General features: G+C 35.7%; 1 long non-coding RNA gene across 1 annotated transcript in view; it reads left to right on the plus strand.

Moving 5' to 3' along the window:
• Window positions 1–18,232, plus strand: part of LOC129220452 (uncharacterized) — a 143,475-nt gene that overhangs the window by 75,392 nt on the left and 49,851 nt on the right. The window lies entirely within an intron of this gene.

The raw sequence follows: 18,232 nt of genomic DNA on the forward strand, positions 1-18,232 counted from the left end.
AAGCCCATTCGAGGCCGTCTCCATTCGAACGAGGAAGTGGGGCTGCCCCATTAGCAGCTTCCCATTAGCCCAGTGCGAATCTTCCGCCGCCCATTAGCAACTCCCTCACTTCCGTCTCGTCGGTGGCGATGGGTCTTGTTAGCTCATAATGGGAAGATGAGAGAGTTTTGTGCCACTAAATACTGCGTTCCATCGGAAGACTGCCCGCGAGGTGTATGTTCTAGAAATGCGGATTTTCAGTTCTTGTAATTGTTGAGCGCGGTGTAAGGCTTGGGAAAATGCTTGACTTGGAAGGAGAAAAAAGTCGAAAATCTGTAGGGGGCGCGAGAGAACATAGTTACTTATATTAATTTCAAGACTTTTTTGTCAATGAAATTACATTTTGTGCTGTACCTCAAAGCTAAACTAACTTTAGTCCAAAAGTAGCAATTTTCAGGTTATTACTGCTTCATATGTAGAATCTTATTCCACATCGAGCCATCACAACGTAATTCCATAAAAAAAAAAGATAACATTAATTTGAAATTTGACATCTGGAATTCAAATTATGTTTTTCGCAATCACAAGTGTGTGTATTATGGTGTTTGTGTGCAGGCATGAGTGAGTGGGCATGTGTGTGAATGTGTGTGTGTCTGTGTGGAGGCATGAGTGTGTGTATGTGTATGTATGCGTGTGTGTGTATAGTTGTGTGTATGTATGCGTGTGTGTGTATAGTTGTGTGTATGTATGCGTGTGTGTGTGTGTGTAGGATATGGACGCAACCTGGAGACTGTTTTCTCTATAGGAGCAGCATCATGAGGCCGGTCGACGGTGGTGCTGCAGAGGGTGGCGGTGGGAAAATAAAATCATAGGAACATCAAAACCGTCAAGTGAGAACAATAAGCAATGTGATTGCTCAAAAATCCTTTGTAGTTATTTACCGATATAAAAGTGCGAAAGCCCCAGCCTTTGTATGCACCAGATGAAGGTATTTTCGCTGTCCTGAAAAGTAGTAATAATGTCTGGCTATGAAGTACAGAGTTATCAAAAGAACATATACATTTTCCGGAAATTTTCAGGAGATGAATAAAACAATAAAGCAGTTTTATCATATCTCCTGTGTACAGAATTGAGCCCAAAGTCATGACTGATTATGTCCCTGAGTAAGAATAGAAAGCGCGTATAGAACAACGAAGTAGATGTTTCCATTTTAATTTCAGTAAAACCCTAATATATCATCGCTTCAAACATGCAGGAAAAAAAAACTTGATTTTTTTCTGACCTTCCTAAATTTTTACCTATTGCAAGAAATGCTATCATCACTTAGAAGTTAGAAAAGAAAATAATCTTACGCCTGTTTTTAAACCTTATTTTAAACTTAAAAGTTGCGGTTTTATAGCTTTAAAAGTAGCTATAGTAATTAATAATAGTCATCTCAATTTTCGAGGACATGTTTAGTTCAAGAAATCCTTACGTATATTCGTATTTTAAAAATCTCTTTTCCTCCCAACTTTTGGTCCTTAAATTTATTCATGCGATATCTCCTTAAATTTCAGCTTTGGTTAGCTGTTCAGTTATTGGTAATACTTCCCTGCTATAAAACTATATGTGTCTAGTGTTCATTTGGTAAGAAGTTTTATTTCGAAATACGATTCAAGATCAGCTTCATTACCAAATTGAATTTTTTCCATTTTTTTTAACTTAATTTCTTACTCTCCTATATTAAAGTTGCATTAGGCGCTAACCAACAAGTAGCCACAGGAAAAGATTCCCACCCCGCCGGTGTTTTCTTAGCACACAGGGTTAAATATTTACGTTTGGCGCGAGATTTTCTCTGTTGCTGCAATATTAATGGCACCACCACGCGATATCGATTGCGAAGGAATCGATACAAACCGACTACCGATTAAAATTTTATGGCCAGGTTGCGAGAGCGTGCCGGCGCTTTAAATTTTGTCACAATACTATGGGAAGCGTTGGGAGAATTCGTTCGTAATCACACATCAAAAAGGAGAAGCACATTTTACTATCAAACTTTATGGAGCCAAAATGTTCGTGCGTAATATATTGTAATATTTTATGCATACGTTGACACGTTCTGTAACTATTATTTTGTTATGAACTAGCGGTACCCGCACGACTTTGCCCGTAGTAGAAACTTAAAAGGTCATTTGGTTCGCCTGTATATTTACAAATAAGGGATGATGAATTTTTCGCCAGTTTGTAATGGCGAAATTGTTGCGGTTTCACGTTATGATAATTTGGTAATTTACTCGTCCACGTTATGATAATTTGCTCGGTAAAATGTTCTTAAAATTAGAATAGAAAAGGAACAAACTCGAATTTTCGAAAAGTCGCTTCGAGGTGCACACCCCCATGCTACAAACTGATTCTTTGCCAAATTTCGTGAAAATCGGTCGAACGATTTAGGCGCTATGCGCGTCACAGATAGACATCCCGACAGAGATACGGACAGATATCCAGACAAACTTTGAGCAATATTATTAGTCAAGACTGGAAAAATTGATACATAACAAGTTTATTTGATTAAGCCACGTTGGAACCTTCTTTATCCGGACTAACTGGGATCAAAGGCAATCCGGATAAACGAAAATACGGATAATAGGGATGACAAGCAAATTGTTCGTAAATAGTCAGTCTTATCTTTTATTACAGTAAACGAGCTGATGTGTGCATCACATGACTTCCTTTTACTTCAATTTAATGTCATTTCCCCATTACTGGCAATTTTAATGTGATTCAATTGTTTACTCTCTAAATATCACCCACAGTGGCCAAATTGAAACAATTAAAAAAAAATCAAAATCGCCAAATTTGTCGCCAAGTTGGCGACCAAAAGGCTATATTGCCATGTATCCGCCAAATTGTAATACCACTTGAGTTTACATCGAAATTAACAATGATTTTCCCCCCAAAAGGGGCAAAAGACCCCTTTACAAACACCCGAATGCAGCCAAAAGGAGAGGTGCACAAATAGACTCTACTAGGAGTCTACGTACCAAATTTCAACTTTCTGGGACTTACCATTCTTGAGTTATGCGACACACATACGCACATACGTACATACAGACGTCACGAGAAAATTCGTAGTAATTAACTCGGGAATCGTCATTATGGATATTTCGCGTGTATAATTTGTCGTGTTGTCGATTTTCCCACCTGGAGCAAATAAATTTTTTTTCCCATATTCAGCAAAATATTCAAATTATTTCGATTGAAGCTGTTGAGACTTTTGATAATTAATTTTCGAGTGTTTTTGCACCCAACAAGAATCTTTCGATAGATATCAAGTTTGTGGGGAAGCTAGAAGTGTTGGAGACAGGAGAAGTCGACATTTATCTATACTGGGTCAACACAAAAAAGAAGTAAGTGAAAAGCAAAATGTTGATGTCGAGTTGAAAAGGGGCTAAGAAAATGGCATAACAAATGGATTTATGGTATGGGTCATGCATTAGCGACTTAATGGTGGCACATGAAAGACTGGGGCCTTGTCAGGGAGCGCACTAGGTCTGGTAAATGCCAAATGGCCTCTTACAAAGCCCCACTGGGGGAAAAATATTAGTAAAAAAATTATTAAAATAATTGGTAAGAATTAGAGCTAGAAGGAAAAATCAGTGCTTTGTTTTGTAATGCTGAAAAAATGCGTTCTTGAAGATGTTTGTAGTGTTAGCCGTATTATGAAAAGAAATCACTTGGCGTGTCTGGAACGAACTGGATTACAGATAAGACATTTGTCCTGTAACAAAAAGTTTACACATCGAACATTTGTAATTAAAAATAATAATAATAATAATTTGAATTTTGTCATTTTTGAATTCAAATTATGTTTTTCGCAATCACGAGTGTGTGTGTGTGTGTATGTAGGCGTGTGCATTTGTGTGAGGAGGGTATGTGTGTGTGCAGGTGGTATGTGTGTAGGCATGTGTGTTTGTGTCTGTGTGCAGGCATGAGGGTGTGGGTAGTTGTGTGTATGAATTTGTGTGCGTATGTTTGTGTATGTGTGTAGGTGTGTGTGTTTGTGTGTGTATGTATGTATTTATGCACGTGTGCGTAGGACATGGACGCAACATGGAGACTTTTCGCTAGAGGAGCACCATGGTGAGGCGCCGGTCGACAGTGGTGCTGCAGAGTGTGCTGGTGAGAAAATAAAATGATAGGACGCCAGAAACAGTCAAATGAAAGCAATAAGCAATCGTGATTGCTCAAAAAAAAAAAAAAAAATATTTGTTATATTTCTCCTTACATTCATGTATCACCTATTGTAATGTGTGTAGCAGTTCCGAAAATATGATTTTTTAAAATTAGGCCCATCATTTAAGCTAACCCTGTCATACCAATAGGATGGTGGTACAAATAGATCCATAACAACCATCAACTTGTAGAGAAGTGTTATTGATGTCTAAATAAATTCTAGCCACTATGTAACAATATGCAAAAATAACCTGCCTCAAATACATTCCACCACTCACTGCCCACAACTAATCCAGCGCAAGGAATTGCCTGTTTAATCGGAGGAGATCGTCTCGCGGGGGTTGGGGGAGGGGGGATTTGTGAACCCAGTCAGCCGATTCGGTGGGCATCCTTAATTAAATGTTTCGGCAACTTCATTCGATCACGGGCTTCGCCGGGTCTTCTTCCGAGATGGTTTGCTGTGCCGGGGCGGCCTAATGGCGCGAGAGTCCCCTTATTTGGTTTTCAGCGGTTCTGTGATGCACTCACTCATTATCGACGCCTGATTTGCCGGAACATTATTGTAATGGGGAGCTGTTTCCCGGGTTGGTGCAAAACTGTGTAATTCCTTTTAAAGCGAGGTTTAATATGGATGGGTTTTCATTTTGTGCTTCGGTGGAACTGGATTGCGTTATGTTCGGTGCTTTTTGTGCGAAAGTTGTTGGGAGACAGCGAAGTTACGGATCTCCTGTCCATTGCGACTCCCTCCCCCCCCCCCCCCTCAGTTGGAGGTAAGAATTTAATATCTTTGTGTAGCAAAGTCACTACAAAACTAGAGATGCGCCGAATACTGTATTTTGCCCTAATAGCGAATGTTCGGTTAAAATTCTAACCGAATATTCGGCAGAGTACCGAATATTTAGTTGAACTTTTTACTTCCTTTTACAAAAAAAAGGAAGTATTGTATTCGCGAAAAAAATTTCACTCAAAAATCGACCTTAATTTTCATTTTACTCACCCCCGAATGAATGTTGAGTTTTTTTTTTTCGACTCAACCACACGTGGATAAGGGCCTAAGAACGTACAGACACGCGAAAAATCCATTTTCACGATTACCGAGTTAATTACAACGAGTTTTCTCGTAACGTCTGTATGTACGTATGTGCGTATGTATCTCGCAAAACTCAAGAACGGTATGTCCTATAAAGTTGAAATTTGGTACCTGGACTCCTAGTGAGGTCTAGTTGTGCACCTCCCCTTTTAGTTGCATTCGGGTGTTTCTAAAGAGGTCTTTGCTCCTTTTTGGGGGGAAATCATTGTTAATTCGATGTAAACTCGAGTGGTGTTATAATTTGGCGGAGACTTGGCGATATATCGCCAGTGTTTTTTTCGCCAAGTCTGTAGCCAACTTGGCGACAAAGGTGGCGATTTTTTTAAAAATTTGATTTCAATTTGGCCACTGTTGGTGATATTTAGAGCGGAAACTATTGAATCACATTAAAATTGCCGTTTTAATTGCCAGCTCGTTTACTGTAATGATTTTTTTTATTGCAGAAAATGTTCGTCTACTTTGTGTGTTTTGTGAACTGTAAATGCATTTCCATTTGACATCCCTAATTTATCTACATAAAGTATGATTATTAATTTAAAATAAATAAATAAAAAATAGATCATTCGTAAGGCAAAAGCAAATTAATAAAGTAAATAGCTAATTCGGTTTATGTTTATCTGCAATCCTGAACAACTTGGTATTGATGAGAGATCGTCACCAAGATCATTAAGGCAAACTCCTAGCATTATAATATCACTTATCAGTATCCTTTAACTCTCAATGCTTCTCCTCACAATCTGTATTCGAAACGGTTCTATCCGCTTGAGTCTTCCCTCCCCTTAATGCAGCTTTTATGGAACAAAATTGTTTATTTTCTTCCACAGATAACTGTTGAGCATTCTTAAACAGAAACTAGACACTTTTGAAGAAGATGAAATGATCAGTAAAAGGCAACGATTAGATAACAATATGTTAAACAAACAAAATGACAAGATCAAAGGAGGAAAATGGTATTTCGAAATTCAAGGGAAAAGAGATTGGTGTCAATGCTAAGTATTTGAAGTTCTTCCTTGTTGAAACATTGCTCAGATTTTTAATGTTTGAAACACAATGTAAGTCAATCTTTAAAACATTTTTATTTCTTAATGTTTCTTCAAGTAGCTGTTTAGAAAGCTTTCAACTTCAAATTCGTAAGTTATTTTCAATGCTGTATCAGGGAAATTTTTCTGTTCCACTAAAGAAAAAGTTGGTTCTTAAAAGTAATTCGGTTTGCAAGATCCGAGAGATTTATCAAGCAGACATTTGAAATTTTTGCTTATCGGCCAAGCAGACAGTTTTTTAGAATGTTAATTGTTGTAGTTGTTCATAGCCCACTGAGCAGGAGACCACTGCTCGGCGATACTGTTTTAATAGACTCATCAGTTTCAGAAAACACTGTAAAGACTCCAAATATGTTACATTCTTTAAAATAATCAGTAATCAAACGTTTTGAAGCACAAAAATTGCAAATTATTGCAGACACGTTTTTTGGTGTTACATGGAACACCTTTTTCAATGGAAAGAAGTGTGAGCTTCTGGATGAAAAGTCATCCGAGAAAAGCAACACGGTGGATCAGGAGGTAGAATAAATACAAAAAAATAGAAATTAAACAAAACAAAAAAGATTAAATGATACCTGGAGGCAAAATTTATTATTGTGATTTAAATTTATTAATAAATTTAAATACAATTATTAATAAAATTAAATTTATTAATAAATTTCAGAGTGGTTTCATTTTTGGACTTTTTGCATTGTTTATGGGTTTTCTTGGAAAATTTATTACTTAACGGTTTTTTCCTGATGGAATTATGTAATAAATTTGGCCTCCAGTTGTCATTTCATCCTTTTTGTTTTGTTTAATTTCTATTTTTTGGTATTTATAGTATCTCCTGTTTCACCGTGTTGCTTTTCTCGGATGACTTTTCATCCAGAAGCTCACACTTCTTTCCATTGAAATAGGTGTTCCTTGTAACACCGAAACACGTGTCTGCAATCATTTGCAAGTTTTGTGCTTAATAACGTTGGATTACTGATTATTTTAATTTTCAGCACAAAAGTATTTATTCGTCATTTATGTTACATTCTTGTTTCATGGCTAGAACTTAATGTAGGACATGAGCTCCACTTCTGTATAATGCAATTAAATGTTGAAGGTTTTCAGAAACAATATTTAAACGATATTTTTGTGCTCAGTAACAAACATATCGTATGCGACACGTCCGTTACTCAGCTACGAAAAGTTAAATGTTTCATTGTTTCTAAAAATGCTTAAAATTTGATTGTCTTCTTTACTAATAATAAAGCTGAAAGTCTCTCTGTCTGGATATCTGTCTATCTGTCAGGATCTCTGTGACGCGCATAGCGCGTAGACCGTTCGGCCAATTTTCATGAAATTTGGTACAAAATTAGTTTGTAGCATGGGGGTGTGCACCTCGAAGCGATGTTTCAAAAATTCGATTTTGTTCTTTTTCTATTCCAATGTTTAAAATTTTACCGAGCAAATTATCACAACGTGGACGAGTAAATTACGAAATTAATCATACCATGGAACCGTAACATAAGCAAGCAAATGAATATAGCAAATTGGCGAGAAATTCATCATCCATTATTTGTAAATATACAGGCAAACCAAATGACCTTTTAATTCTCTACTACTGGCGAAGCCGTGCGGGTACCACTAGTATTATATAAAGGTAGTCTGTGCTCTTCACGAAGTTTGTCGGATACACAAGGGTCCAATAATGTTACAAGTTCGCAACACTTCAAAAAATTCTTTAAATGACGACATAGTTCTTGCGAAACACAGAAAATTCATTTTCAAATATGTACTAGTGAGTCGTTAACAATTGCTAAAATATCCATAGCAATTAGGCAAATATCATTAAACACTGACCGAGTCAAAAACCAGAGTTGACAGATTGATTGCCATTGATTGCCTTTATAAATCGTTGAATGAACTTTTAGCATTTTCCATTCAGGTGCATTCTAGTATTTTCCATTCAGAAAAATTCCAGTATTTTCTAGAAGTTACAGAGGATATGTGTTCATTAATGGCATTGAAATACTTGCGTTCATTAATAGCATTGAAATATTTGCGTTCATTATTAGCATTGAAGTACTTGCGTTCATTATTAGCATTGAAATACTTGCATTCATTATTAGCATTGAAGTACTTGCGTTCATTATTAGCATTGAAGTATTTGCGTTCATTATTAGCATTGAAGTATTTGCGTTCATTATTAGCATTGAAGTATTTGCGTTCATTATTAGCATTGAAGTATTTGCGTTCATTATTAGCATTGAAGTATTTGCGTTCATTATTAGCATTGAAGTACTTGCGTTCATTATCAGCACTAGAAATACTTGCATTCATTATTAGCATTGGAAATACTTGCGTTCATTATTAGCATTGGAAATACTTGCATTCATTGTTAGCATTGGAAATACTTGCATTCATTGTTAGCATTGGAAATACTTGCGTTCATTATTAGCATTGAAATACTTGCGTTCATTATTAGCATTGAAATACTTGCGTTCATTATTAGCATTGAAGCTATTTACATGTTTATGTTCGAAATGTCGCCAAGTCTGGCGACAATTTCTCTCCAACTTTGGTGCCAAAAAGAAGTGTTAGAAATGATTCCAACTTGACGATATCTCTTAAATATTTATCATTAATCCTATAGGTGCTGCATTATAGCAGGCAAAGTCAACATACAGATAAAGTTTCAAGACCTGGGATAATTTTGAACCAGATTTATCCAGATTACAACAAATTAAACATAAATAATCGCTACTCACAAAATTCAACCATATACTAAGACATGAAATTCACCGTCAGCTCAGTCATTTCCAGCCGAGGACTGCAGTTTCGTGCTTATTAGCACTCATCAGTATTTCTGCTTTAGCCCTTGCTAATGGGCGATAATTTACTGAATATACCATGCCTTCCCTTCGGTTTTCCGAGTTGAACCGAACCACTGCTTCGGTCACTCATCTGGTCTGTGCTTATTCTATATTAGCTACCAGTTTGTTTGGCACTCTTGGCTCCCTTAAGAGGTTTTCCCATCTCCAGTTCAGTCTCCATATTTGCACGTCGCTCTCTTTTTATTATGCGCGATTGCCTGCTGAATTTCTAGTGGATGGAAAAGGTGCAATATCAACACCGTTTGTTGCGTTGTTACTAGGAAAATAAAATGATGTTGGTCGATCTGGAATAGATATCCCTGAATTTGTAAACTGAATATCAGACAGAAAAATAAACTTTTTGAATAGCAAGGTAAAGCACGCTGGCTGTCAATTCTGTAGCTTTGAAAATTTGTGTTTAAAATGTGAAATACATGAGATCTAATTTATAAACAAGCAAACATTCGCTAAAACTTACTTAAAATATAAAAATACTTAGAAAAAAAATCTTTATACGATATATTTCCGAACTCCAATAACCGAAAAACCCAATTATCCGGAAAACTGTCCTGTCTTTTTTTTTTTACAGCTGATAATACGAAACCGAAACGTTCCTCCATTCGAGAATACATTAGGGAATGTTTACTTTTTAGAGCTAACTCTAAGATAGACAAATTTTGTGCTCTCTGCGTCAAAAAATAAGTATAATAGCTTAAGATGACTACGCCAAATCTCCATTTGCAATTAAAAATGATAGTAACGGTAAAAAAAAAAGATTCCAAAACGTCAACTTGTACAACTTTTTTTTTTTTTTTTTTTGAGCAATCACGATTGCTTATTGCTTTCATTTGACTGTTTTGATATGCTATCATTTTATTTTCCCGCCAGCACCCTCCGCACCATCACTGTCGACCGGCTCCTCACGATGCTGCTCCTATTACGAAAACCGTCTCCAGGTTGCGTCAACATCCTAAACTTACACACACATACATACACTTACACACATACACACACGAACACACATACACACACGAACACATACACACACTCAAACACATACAAACACCTGCGCCTACACACAACTACCGGCACACTCATGCCTGCACACAGACACAAACACACATGCCTACACACAAACACACATTCCCCCTACACACAAACACACATACCCCCCACACACAAACACACACACCTACATACACACACACACTCGTGATTGCGAAAAACATAACTTGAATTCAAGATGACAAAATTCAAATTATTTTATTTATTTATTTTTTTGAAAGGAGGAAGGAGGGGGGGGGATCATTCTTCTAAGCCGTAAGTTCCTAGTAGCCCAGTGATCATGTTAAACTCTAACTATTCAACTGCATTGACAGTAAAGACGCTCATCCGCAGACGAAATCCCATTCTTCATCCCATGCATCCTCCTCCAGCTGTCCAGCCTCAATTGATGGCCTTCCTCTCCCATTTACAATTCATCTCCTTGACAAATGTCGGTCCACATCTTGGACACCTCCCTCCGAAGTACACTCCAGGTAGACAAAACTCTCTCATCCGTTGCCGATGGCCCTTCATTAACTTTGAGGCGCCTTCTCGGTTAAGTGCTCCGAAAACAAGATCTCCCCCACACTGTCCTTTAAGTCGGAAAGTATCTCAGCCCCAAACTTTTGGTTTTAAATAGCAGCTGGTGCGGTTCTTTTGCAGATTTATCGCGCATCATTTCGGTTCTTGGAGTGTAAATTTTCAATGCTTCTTTTTGGTTCCGAGACGAGATCTCTTTCAGCTTCCTCAACGGATGCTTTGTGTTTCATTTGATTTATACCTTCCGTTTTGGACAACTTAAGAACTGCAAGAATGGAGTGGTTTCCTTCGGTCAAAAGTACTACTTTTAGTCATCGAAATGGATAGAATGAGCAAAAAAAAAAAAAAAAAAAAAAAAAAACATGGACACAGAAAATACTTTTATTTTCAAAACAGTTTTTTTTAAATTATTTTTTTTTAAATGTCCCATTTTTCAAACAAGGCGTGGTCTTCATGACGTCACAAATGATGCACTTTGCCGCATCTTTCTGCTACGTTTCCACGTTATGATAATCAAGCAGCGAATTAAAATTGCGTTCTACGCTCGCTATCAACCATAGCGTTGCCAATGCACGTGAGTAAAGATGCGAATTAAATATTTTGTTCGGTGAATGGCAATATTGAATGGCATTTCATTATTTGTGATGTCACACGACAGAAGTGTAAACAATGAAAGCGCACCGATTTAAGTAATTTTTTTCACTATTAAACTTAAATAAATTATTTAAAAAATGGTCATATCCTATGTTTTTAAGCATGCTCTTTCAGAAAAAAACATTTTTAAAATTTTGGAAACGACCCCATTGGGTGCTTGTTTCTTATTTCTGACTACTGAAGGTTTTAAAAATGCAGGTTGTTCTTTCCCAGATCACATAACGTAGGATGTTGATTTATTGAGGCAGCGAAAAACAAAAGTATGTTAGTGGACGTTTTAAAATTTCGTATAAATTTCGTGCAAAGTGCAAACCGCTGTTAGGCTTTCACTGAAATATTTTTCTCAATGATGCCATTTACCGGCAATTACCAGGGCTGCTATTACCGTCTCTTTCTTGCCTCAAAACAGATCAGTTTCTCCTAGCTAAATTCCCTTAGTTACCCAAATTGCCTCAATAATAAAAACAAATGCAAGTATTTCATTTCTTTATGCTCAAGCGAGAATTGGTAACACCACAATATCGCAGCAATTTCTTCACGCTAACTATGTCGCGTGAAAAAGCAAATAAAAATGAATTTTCACTAACTTTTAATTGCTTCTAGTCAATTGCGTCTAGTTGTAATTGTTATCTCTAAATTTTGGACTTCTGCATTTTTCACCTCTTTGCTTCTAGTGCTTCAATCTGTTGCAACTGCATGCAACAAAACATGAATATGTGGTGAAATGTTGATTATACCCGAGGTGAAAATGTTCAATCTCGTCCACCCATTTGTAATCGTTATCTGTTGATATAATTTTAAGAACCAATGCTTTTCTCTCTTTCGTTTATGTGAACTCCAGTTGCCATACGCCTTTTAAAAACTCTTTGTCTGATTAGATACCTTTTAATTAGTCAGCAATACAGTAATATTAAGCAAGGACAAGTAATATACGAACAGTTTAGTAAATTGTTTGTTCACCGGAATAAATAGTTTATTTTTTCTTTAGGGAACTTTCTCAATAATGCATCATTTTCATGTTCAAATTTTGTTAAGTTGACCACAAAATTTCGTTTTTTAACCACGCTATGTTTAACATTTAGTTTTATTTTCTTTATCATTCTGTGTCTGGTGTTCCTTTTTTCTCGTTTTAGTTATTGCATGCTCACGAATCCCACATTTATTCAGGTGCTCCCTCAGGGCCTCCGAAACCTAAGGTTTGCCCCTTGTCAATTTGGTCGCCAGGTCCCCCTCTCCCCATAAAACTTGTCGAATCTATACAACTCCGATTCCGAGCCGGGTCCTCTCAAAGGATGGGCCCCTGGCTTCCTTCCCTTGCCAGATCGCACCTTTCCATTTTTGTCAGTAGATATGCAAAAATGAGCTTTAATCCCAATTTTCTTCCCTCCCTGACCCTTTTGTTGGGATAAGTTTAACTCCCTTCATGTGGGAGACTTGTGCATGCTATGTTCAAGTTTCTCTCTGTATTTTTACTAGAGACGTACCGAGTACTCGGTAACTACTCGGTACTCGGCCTACTCGGCCAATTTACCGAGTACTCGGTACTCGGCCAAGTTCTGATCAGATACTCGGCCAATACCGAGTAGTTGCAAAAAATTGAATATTGTCCATACTAAAATTTATAAAAAAAGAGCAAGCATTATATTCTGCAATCATTTACAATTAAAATTTATAAGTCAAATTTAAATTTTGAGAATAATGAAGTTTGTAATGCTTCAATGGAATAAATCTTTATTTTAATGTCCCCAAAGTTAATAAAACTTATTTATTAAAAATTACGCAAAAAATGTAAGTATAGAAAATATGGAATTTTTATATTAAAAATGGAGTTTTGCTACAAACAAAAATTAGTTATAAAAAATGTAAAAATACCTTTGCTTAAAACATAAAACAACCTTAAAAGTACAGTGCAGGAACTCTGCAGACACGTGTTTTGGCATTACAAGGAATTCCTTTTTCAATGCACAAAATGGGGTCTCGTAGATTTAAAGGCATCCGACAAAAGTCTTATTTTTTTGTTGAATGTCTTTACATTCTTTAGTTCGCATGTTATCCACTGAAAAAGACGTTCCTTGTAATGGGGGGGGGGGGGGCGGCAGAAACACGTGTCTGGAGTGTTCCTGCACATTTGTTTTATCTGCTTTTAAAAATTATTTATGTTTGGCAGATTAGAACTATAATTGATTGGTATACAGTGAAACCCCTCCTAACGGACACCCCTCTTATGCGGACAATTTTTAATTCCCCAGTTCCAATGCAAATAACATTATTAAACCCCTGTCCTGCGGACACCTCTGTATTGCAGAAAAAAAAAATTGTCCTGTTAGTGTCCGCATTAGAGGGATTTTACTGTAATTTGTTTTAATTCCTACTTGAATAATCATACCTTTTATTTATTTATTTTTAATTTAAAAAATTATTTTTTTTGTAAAATTTTTGACACTAACAAAATTGTATATATATAATGCGTAGTTAAATTTAAGCAGGAATTTAGTTTTAAAAACTATTATATGGACAAGGAGGTTTATACTACTATTCCAATAAGTTCAAAATTCATCACATGTGTGTCTGTGGTTCTTCTTAAAACATAATTGGTACTTGGAACTCGGCCGAGTACTCGGTAACTCGGTACTCGGCCGAGTAATAAAAGGCCGAGTACTCGGTACTCGGCTACTCGGCCAAAGTGCTACTCGGTACGTCTCTAATTTTTACTTCCTTTTACAAAAAAGGAAGTAATTTATTCGCGAAGAAATTTTCAGTCAAAATCGGCCTTAATTTCCATTTTTCTCACCCCCGAATGAATGTTGAGTTTTTTTTTTCTACCCGACTACACGTGGATATATGCCTACAGAACCTACAGACACCCGAAATATCCTTTTTGACCACCCCCGAGTTAATTACAACGAACTTTCTCGTGACGTCCGTATGTGCGTATGTGTGTATGTATCTCGCATAACTCAAAAACGGTATGTCCTAGAAAGTTGAAATTTGGTACGTAGACTCCTAGTGGGACCTAGTTGTGCACTTTCCCTTTTCGTTGCATTCGGATGTTCCTAAGGGTTTTTTTTTGCCCCTTTTTAGGGGGGGGGAATCATTGTTAATTTCGATGTAAACTCAAGTGGTGTTATAATTTGTCGGACACTTGACGATATAAGGCCAGTCTTTTGGTCGCCAAGTTTTGTCGCCAACTTGGCGAAAAATTTGGCGGATTTTTTTTCTTATATTTTAAATTTGGTTTCAATTTGGCGACTATTGGTGATAATTAGAGAGTAAACAATTGAATCACATGAAAAATTGCCAATAATGGGGAAATGACATTAAATTGGAGTAAAAGGAAGTCATGTGATGCACACATCAGCTCGTTTTAAGCCAAATCAACTGTTAAGTTCTTTCTAACAATATTCAAATATTTCTCTAATTTTTCGACAAGAACACTTTCTGAAGCAAAAGTCCAATTTATCTTCGTTAGACTTACGTTAAATATTCTAAACTAGTTTATCTGAACGTGGAAATTATTTTTAAAATTCGAAGGTAAAAGAACGGAATATTCATGGCGTTCGATAATAGTATTCTAACATTTAACGACTTTATAGGATCTGACGTTCTTGAGAGAAATTACTAAGTGAGTTTCATGTTATTTACTTGATTTTGATGAAACTGCCATGCTGTATAACAAGATGAATTTCATAATTTTAAAAGGGTCATTTGCTCATGTGCGATAAATTGAAAGTACTCAAATTATGTGTGATGAGCGTGGACTTAATTATCACGGGAGCTGGCTCCATTACGTTTTAATTTTATATGAATTTTTACACAGAAGTCAGGCGATTTATAACTTCGAAAATAGGTTTTGAAGACTGAAATAAGTGTCTTCAGAATGAGTTATTTTTCAAATTTTAGGGTATATATTTTGTTTGGAACTAATTTTAAAGTGCACGTAATATGTAAAGATGGAAAAATTAGAAATTATGTTCTTACCTCAATGAAAACCGTTTATTAAACAATTAAAATCATGACTTGATTACTTATCCTGAGGCAAATAGCACCATTTGGGCGGTAATAAGGTAATGGATGTCCTTAATGCAATTTAAGGACCTTTCTTGTTCTAGTGGCTCATATAAGCTTTATCAATGACTGAATATTGTCATTGGACAGGAAATAAACGAGCTGATGTGTGCATCACATGATTTCCTTTTACTCCAATTTTAACATCATTTTCCCATTATTGACAATTTTAATGTGATTCAATAGTTTACTCTCTAAATATCACCACCAGTGGCCAACTTGAAAAGAGATTTAAAAAAAAAATCGCCAAATTTGTCGCCAACTTGGCGATCAAAAGACTGGCGATATATCGCCAAGTGTCCGCCAAATTATAACACCACTTGAGTATACATCGAAATCAACAATGATTTCCCCCCAAAAAGGGGCAAAAGACCCCCTTAGGAACATCCGAATGCAACCAAAAGGGGAGGTGCACAATTAGACTTCATTAGGAGTCTACGTACCAAATTTCAACTTTCTAGGACATACTGTTCTTGAGTTATACGACGTACATACGCACATACATACAGTGGCTCCCAAAAGTGTTCGTACACCTACGACTTTCAATGAAATAGGCTCTTATCCATTGGTTAGAATTAATATTTCGGAATAGATATTTTATTATAAGATCTATGATCTATTTTTAACAAAACTGCATGAAAATTTTTAATAAAACATTAAAACTTAATTTTTAAAAAATCAAAAACCAAAAAGTGCCGGAAGTTTTATCTCACAAAAGTCTTCGTACACTTAGAAAAAATGTCAAAAAATTAGTAAATAATCTAATATTTTACTAAGTTATTATTTAGTAGAATATCATGCAGTAACAACAACAGCTTTTAAACGTCTGGGAATAGATTTCATTGTTTTTTCTTTCTTTTTTTGTGCAATTTCTGAGTAAGTGTTCAGCCGCACTACGAGTCTTACTGTTTCTAGTTCACTTTTCGTTTCAATGGTGTATTTTCGTAATCTAGCCACCAGAGATCTCCAAATATGTTCCATTAAGTTGATATCTAGCGATTGAGGAGATATTTCTAAGCTTAAGGACAAATTTTGAAGCACCAAACGCGAACGTGTGGTTCTTATCGTTATCTTGATAAAAAACAAAGTTTTTTTCCGATTACCAAATTTTGGGCTAATAGTTTAAAATTGTATTTTAAAAATATTTAAATGAACAGCATAATTCATTATTTCATCAAAAAATTCCAAATTTCCAAATCCTGATGCTGAGATGCACCCTCACACAAGAATACCTTCACCGTCCTGATTAACTGATCCAACTAAAGTCTTAAGATTAAACTCGTAATTTTTTTCTTCCATTTACAATTATACAACAATTTAACCCAAAATGTTGAATTTACTTTCATCTATAAGTAAGAAGTTGTTCCAAAACGTTTTGAGCTTATTTATCATTGATTTTACGACGGAAAGCGTAAGTTTACTATTTTTCGCACGAACAAGAAAACTTCTGCGAGAAGAGGTCCCATTTAATCTAGCTAATCAGAGATTTTGGCGAACAATTTTAGGTAAAAATTAAACGTAAAATGTTTCTTTCAATTCTGCAGAAACTTTTTCAGTTCTGTAATGTGTATTTTTCATATTTTTTTAAACTGAAAACCTCCGATCACGCTTTGTTAACTTTGCCAGTTGACCTTTTCTTACCTTCTTTCCGATCCAATTCTTGTCTTTGAAGCATTTTATCAAGCACTTCACTATAGAATGGTATAAGTAAACCAATTTAGAGACATTTCAAACCAATTTACGGCTACTGTGAGGGGGAAAAAAAATCAAATTTCGAATCGTGTTTGTTGTTTTCTACGCATACCTGCCATTTTAAAATAAAAAGCAGAATATTAGGGAATAAATACACAAAAAATTAAAGGCAAATGACTTTACAGTACCATTACAATGCAAAAATAATAAAAAAACCACATATGATAATTTTAATTATGAATTTATTCGAGACTATTTCAGTGTACTATGACTTTTGTGACGTATTTTTCCTCTGTCTCTTCGTTTTTTGACAAATTTCAAAAATAAAATCTGACAATATTTTGAAAAAAAACTACTGGGTTTTATTCAGAATGGCATAGAAATGGTGTGAAAAAAAATGGGTTTCATATTCGAATTCAGTTTTGCGTTATTCTGGTCTTACTACAAAATTTCAAGGTGTACGAACACTTTTGAGAGCCACTGTACGTCCATACGGACGTCACGAGAAAAGTCGTTGTAATAAACTTGGGGAATGTCAAAATGGATATTTCAAGTATTTACGTTCTTAGGCACTTATCCGCGTGTGGTCGGGTTGAAAAAAAAACTAAACATTAATTCGAGGGTAAGCAAAATGGAAATTAAGGGCGAATTTTGAGTGAAAATTTTTTCACGAATACAATACTTCCTTTTTTGTGAAAGGAAGTAAAAAGGTTTTGTGAGAATATTTTTAAAATAAAATAAGAAGTATCACTATTCGAAGTAGGTGCCACATTCACATATAAGGTTCAGGCTTACTAGAGAGCTAAAACACGCTTACCTATTGTTTAAATGTAGTGAAAGTAAGAAATACTTCATGCTTTGGTATTTTCAGTTTTCAATTCAGTTGATTCCTATTATAAAATGAATTAATATTTGAAATTTGGGGGTCATTTTCAATGCCTTTAATATGGCGGGGAGCATTCCTAAGTGCTGTGAAATCTACAATGCAAAGATGCAGAATTGTGAAATATGGAATGTAATTTTCTTGAGTTACCGTCTGTTGTAAAATATGAGGACATTTTGTCATCATG

This window comes from Uloborus diversus, chromosome 4, assembly GCF_026930045.1.
Source record: "Uloborus diversus isolate 005 chromosome 4, Udiv.v.3.1, whole genome shotgun sequence".
NCBI classification, from domain to species: domain Eukaryota; kingdom Metazoa; phylum Arthropoda; class Arachnida; order Araneae; family Uloboridae; genus Uloborus; species Uloborus diversus.